Genomic DNA, 6,000 nt, shown 5'->3' with positions numbered 1-6,000 from the left:
TGGGGCTGGTCTTTTTACCCAGCATGCTATTAGGTAAGTGTGTATGCCCATGTTGCCTCATTTCCTGTGTTTGAGACTCAGTTGAGCGAGAGACAGAGAGGAGGAGAGGAGAGACAGAGGGGGAGGCTGGTTCCTGATACCGAGACACAGAAAGGCAGAGCCAGGGGTGGAAGAAAGAGAACAGAGGAATTACATACATATACAGAGACAGCAACCACAAATATACATATATTCTTAGTGTGCCCCTCGTTGCCATAGCACCCTGGACCCAAAGCAGCAACATTCTAAGAACCCTATCTTCATGGATTAACAGGTAAGGATCTTGGTTGGTTCCAATTCTATATATTACTATCTATATACATTCTATACAATTGTATGTTCTAATTTAATTTTGTGCACGGTGTTGTATTCGTTTTCTACGTCAGTTGGAGATGTTTACTTTTAATTATAGAGCAAATATAATAACGTAATTGTGTATTTTACTCAACCTAATTAATTATGACATGTAAGTTGAACAGTGCCGTGAGCTTGCATGGTTTGATTGACACGATGTATGTACAGTATACAGTTATGTATTTATGTATGTGTGAATGCTCTGTATCTGCTCTGACAGTGACAGGTCAGACATTCGCGACTTTAAGAAACTCAGTGTTACACAGCACTGTACTGTCTAGCAGCAAGCAGTCAGTAAACAATGAACATAAAATAATATTTCACTATTTTAATAATACTGTTCTTATTAATGGCAATAAACATTCTACCAACAAAAACAAACCTTATATTTAACTCTTAACTACTTTTGTAGTCCAGTGTTTTATTTTTGTTTCCATTTAATTTAAGAGCTCACTGTCATTTATCTGTGGGTAGGGATTTCAAATGGTCTAACCCGCCGCCCTCTCTCGTCTAGTCCGACTTTCTTTTAAACCCTGAAAAATGATATTTTGAAATAGATTTCAGTCCCATAACATTACAAGGTAACGAGAAAATGTATCTGGAATGTCAGTGATGTGTTGTGGAGGCTTTGATGTTTACGGTTCGTGGTATAAATGGATACTCGCTCAAAAGCTGGCAAGGGTTTAACCCCCCTCCCTCGTCTAACCTCCCCCTCCCCTCCTCCCTCGTCTAACCTCCAAAAGGGGAATTTCTCCAGCTGGAAATTTCTGCTGCGTCAACACCCTGCCTTTCTACACCAGACAAGGGAAGGGGTTTTTTCAGCTTCAACGTTTCGTTATTTTTGTTGTTGTTTTGTCACCTGACCGTAGAATTCTTTTTGAATTACTTCTTTGGGGTTTAGAGAAGTGTTATAAAGTGCAATATTATTGATGGGGGTGGGGATATGCTGGAGATAATAAAGAAAAGAGCATCACACAATTATTTATTAGGAGGGGGTGTGTGTCTCTCTCTCTCTCTCACTCACTCACTCTCCTACTCCTCTCTTCTCTCTCTCTCTCTCTCTCTCTCTCTCTCTCTCTCTCTCTCTCTCTCTCTCTCTCTCTCTCTCTGCCCCCCAACAGTCTGCCTCCATTTTATATTCAATGATAGTAGTGCACAGAAAGGGGAGCAGACCCTTGTATACTGTATCTGCAGTGTCAATTCACTGAAACAAAATCATATGGCACAATGCTGGCAGACAATATTTAACTACTTGTTAAACTGATACAATTTAATACTTTGACACATGTTTTAATAATTTGCAAATCACTGGCTACAACGTATCCTGGTCCAGGGCAGTGTACAGTGTAGCATGTGGGACAGATGCACTAAATACATTACTAGAACGTATACAGTAATAATATATGAAGGAGAGCTTGTTTTTCTTTTTTTTTTTAGGTGCAGCTGAATAAAGTTTGACAGAATGGTTTGCTCTTTCTCAATAGTTAATCTGACATAATGTTTTAGTTTCCCTGGTGTCACTAAACCCCTGGAGATTGTAAGAAGTGATGTGTGTAACGTTTTGAGGAATAGTATTTTGATTATGGATCATTTTGTTTTGCAGTGGTGTAGTTACTCAGACCACTTTGTTGAAGTGAAAAGTTTTGAATAGTGTACTGCACGATACGATTGATACTTTTTGAAGTCATTATCCAAATATCTTATCATATATGATAATGTTTACTCTGCCTCCCATAATGTCAAAAACGTTTGTCTCAGGTTAACCAGTATTTGAAAAGGAACAGCAAACATTCAGTTAGGCCAGTTTATTACAACTTTTTGCCCATTTCCTAAAAAACAAACTTGCATTTCAGGCTGAAATATTTTGGTTTCAGAATGTTCAATAAGAGTCTTGTTAGGATTCCATTGTGACAGTTCTGCTAACTGAAATTATTACAGGGCTTGACAAATTGTGTAGCATTCAGTACTGGCTTTGCTGTGCAACTCTCTACTGCATGTAGGGTATTTTCCTGACTGCACCTATGTAGACCTACTATAAATTACAGGTATATATATTTTTTTGTTTTGTTTGTTTTTGGGAGAAGTTACACTTCAGCAACGAAAAACAAATAAATGGTTGGTACTTGGAAGCTTGCTTTTCCACTTTACAATCTGCATCTGTAGATGCCTGCCAATTAAAATGAAGTCACAGTTCTCCAATGGAAACACCATCTTCTGCTGTCAATATTGATCTTACCTTCCATTTATCATTGCAGATCCTATATATAAATATACATTCTTTTTATATTGCATACCCCAAGGCTGACCAACACAAAGCGCTGACTAAAGCTTTTTAGTATCCTAGAATGATTTTGTGACTATAGTAGCCTATTTTAATCTGTTCAGCCTCACCAAGTACAAACCAAAAACTTAGTTAAGACACCCTTAGAATCTAAGTTTCAGATTTTTTTTTTTTTTTTTTTTTTTTTTTTAAATCTGAGTTGTATTTCTGAAGTCAAAGTATGTCGGCAGCCCACAACACAGCAAAACTTAATGTAACATCTGTAACTGTACGTGTGGTTTTGGAAGAGAGAATATGAGACTAATAACTTTTTAGGAATTGGCAGAAGTGCTGACTATTAAAATAATATAACAATGGCAGATCTTAACAGTGCCACCCTTTAACACTACATTAATCCATCAAGAGATGATTTATTACCAACATCACTAAATACAATAAATAAATACTCTAGAAAAGATCACGTTTCAGAGTACTGCATTATGACTTGCCACAGTTTAGATCATTAAAACAAACCCATTTTATTGGGTAGGGTTTTTACTAACTACAGCAGGACAATGTCCGATGTTCACTTTAGATTGTCAATACTGTGTTTAGTTTATTATGTGACACTTTTTTCTTTCTTTCCATGGGATTCTATCCCCATCGCTGGCTCCAGCTGACCCCTCAGGCAGTTGTGTGTTTGCAGGGAGCTGGCTGGTCTGGGAAACCTCACAGTCAGACAGGTAATGATCAGTGTTGACCAGGCCAAATTAATGGGCAGCGGGTTTTACAATTCGTAGAACCCGGAAAGCAGTATTTAGTGTTTCATTTGAGGCAAGGTGATCAGGGTGCCATGGGCCAATTTCTGCTTCCTTTGTAAAAGAAACAGTACTGCAGTGTATTGCAGATGGAGATTAAAAAGAAACAGACAATAAGAAGACACACATTTTTGTTGGCTGTTTCTTTTGGTTTTTAACATTCATCTCCTGGTCTTTTGAGTTTTCGTGTTGGGATTTTGACTCCAGCAAGTCATGCTTGAAGTGGACACAATAGCGTGTAATGACCATCTCTTTAAAGCCTCTATATGATACTGCTATTGATTGTTTGTTTGTGGTTGTGGACACACTGATATAAATATATATATTTATACATTTACACTGTAAGTACTGTTCAAAAAAACACGGTGTGGGTGTGAATGAGTCTTTCATCTTTTTCTGTTAAGTGGTTCTTAATAGAAAAATGACAACACCCAGCCATTCCACCTAAAAATATTAATTGAACAATTGTTCTTCAAGGTGAAAATTGTATTGAATAGTCCAGAAAAGAATTATCATGGGGCGAGGGGGTAATATGGAACATGTTTTGAGGAAGGAATGTTAAAGCACACAGTGAAGAGAGTTAATTTTTAAGCCTTGTTTTTCTTTAATCAGAGCGTTCGTTCACATGGAATGAGCTGTTTTGAGGGAGGCGGTGTTTGTGTGTGTGTGTGGTGGGGGGTTCTCACTAGCTGACATAATGACATGGCTCTGCTGTTGCATACACATGTGGGTGAGGCTTTTAGTGCAATCGTGGTGGATAGATGATGGATTTAATTGCACTGGAACAGAATGGAAGGGCTGGATCACTATTTGTGTTGCAGCCCAATCATGGTGTTGGTTCACTGTTACAACTAATATTTAATCAGTGATACCTAACAGCGGTTCAATTACAATTGGTTACAATTATGCTCCAGTAATTACAATTATAATTACTATTACACTAAAAGATAACAAACAACTACAAACATTAAGTTTGCTGTATTTCCCATTTTGCCAATATCTGCTACCTACTGTAGCGCTACTGTACAAAGCCTATTTGGTGTCTGTGAATATGCTGGTTCTATAAAAGATACCATCTACACAATCAACTTCAGCTGAGATATTTAAGCTTTGGCTGGGCAGGCCTAGTATAAATGTGGTTTAAAACGCCAGGAACTACAAGTGTGACATAAATTGTATGTGTAAGCCATTGTTATTCAGCCTGGGAAGACTGCTTTGATTGACATGGGCTTTAGAGAAGCAAGCAAAACTTTGCCAGGCATACACGGCACTGCAAATGAGTCCTGTCTCTGGCAGTTAGTTAGTTAGTTTGAATATAAATAAAATGTGGGGTAGAAGTAAGACACCCACTTAATACAGTACATACACCAAGTAGTTTGAGCCAGCCAAGTTTTTACTGTAATGGAGGATCTTCATTAGAAAACTACAGCTTGAAAAGCTCAGGTGAGCAAGGGCTCAAACTACTGGGGTAGGGAGGCAAGGGGAACTCATGCTTTTAATTCCTGAATTAGGGTTTTGAAAAGAAAAAAATAGAAGTAAAACATGTTCTACAAGCTGTACTGTGTTTACTGAAAAATAAATTCTCGATGTGAACTATTTCTTTAAACTAACTGAAATCCTCACCAGTAGAGTTTACCTTCCCTGTAGGGATATATCTCTTGGTACCATTATAAAGTACAGGGGTGTCCAGATTAAAATGCAGTTTTGTTGTTTCTTCAACAGTTTATCTTTACTACCTTGCTTGCTAAATGTGGAGAATAATTTTAGCAATAAGCTTAGTTTTAAATTTCTAAATGACATTTTTTTTTTCATTGAATGTGTTGGTGTGTTTCTTCGTGTTACCTTTGACAATAGCACCATTGTTTCATACATGCTGTACCTTTTTAAAAAAATGTGCATCCAAAAGTAGTGTTGAAGGGTACATTGCTTTTAAAAAGATAAAGCAGTTTTGTTGAAGATTTACACTGTAGTTTTAAATTAGAAGGATTGAGGATTGGCTGAAGATTTGGTACAGTTACTGCGTTTCATATTGTTCTGGGAGTACTGATGATCACACAAGAATTTAATGACCCGGTGAGGACGTTTACTGAAGTTCATTCCAACAACTGTCTGAGTCACCTGTAGGTTGAACTGGCTGTGGGAGTCCAGCTGTTTCAGCAACTCATTGGAATACCAATCAGCTTCAATAACCTCCTGTTCCAAGGCAGAAATCTCAGGAACATGGTTCTCTCTCCTCTCTCTATGCTTCCTCCTGGGGTTCAATGTTTTTTTCCCCCTAAATGATTGCCTTCTGGATTGCTGGGTTTGTTACCCATCTGATGTAGCAAATTCAGGACAAGTCGAAGACATCTCCATCAAACTGCAGAGCATAATGGAGGGATAGAGAGAGGGAGGAGAGACGCTGTTTGAATGATATGGCTGTTGTAGGCTGTCCTAATAGGGGGTTCTTACCCATATTCAGGACACAGGTCCAGTAAATGAGGATTGGAAATATTGAAGCATTGTGCATAACTTAGGAGGAGATTTTTT

At 38.0% G+C, this 6,000-nt stretch overlaps 1 protein-coding gene across 3 annotated transcripts in view; it reads left to right on the top strand.

Moving 5' to 3' along the window:
- The first annotated feature begins 8 nt into the window (after window positions 1-8).
- LOC117423986 (zinc finger and BTB domain-containing protein 46-like) overlaps window positions 9-6,000 on the top strand; it is a 42,548-nt gene continuing 36,556 nt past the window's right edge. For all 3 annotated transcript variants that reach the window (XM_034040025.3, XM_034040015.3, XM_034040016.3), the window contains exon 1: window positions 9-313. The gene's annotated coding sequence lies outside the window, so the exon portion shown is untranslated. The remainder of the gene's footprint in view (window positions 314-6,000) is intronic.

Source organism: Acipenser ruthenus, chromosome 18, assembly GCF_902713425.1.
Source record: "Acipenser ruthenus chromosome 18, fAciRut3.2 maternal haplotype, whole genome shotgun sequence".
NCBI lineage: Eukaryota > Metazoa > Chordata > Actinopteri > Acipenseriformes > Acipenseridae > Acipenser > Acipenser ruthenus.
This window is presented reverse-complemented; position numbering and strand designations above follow the sequence as displayed.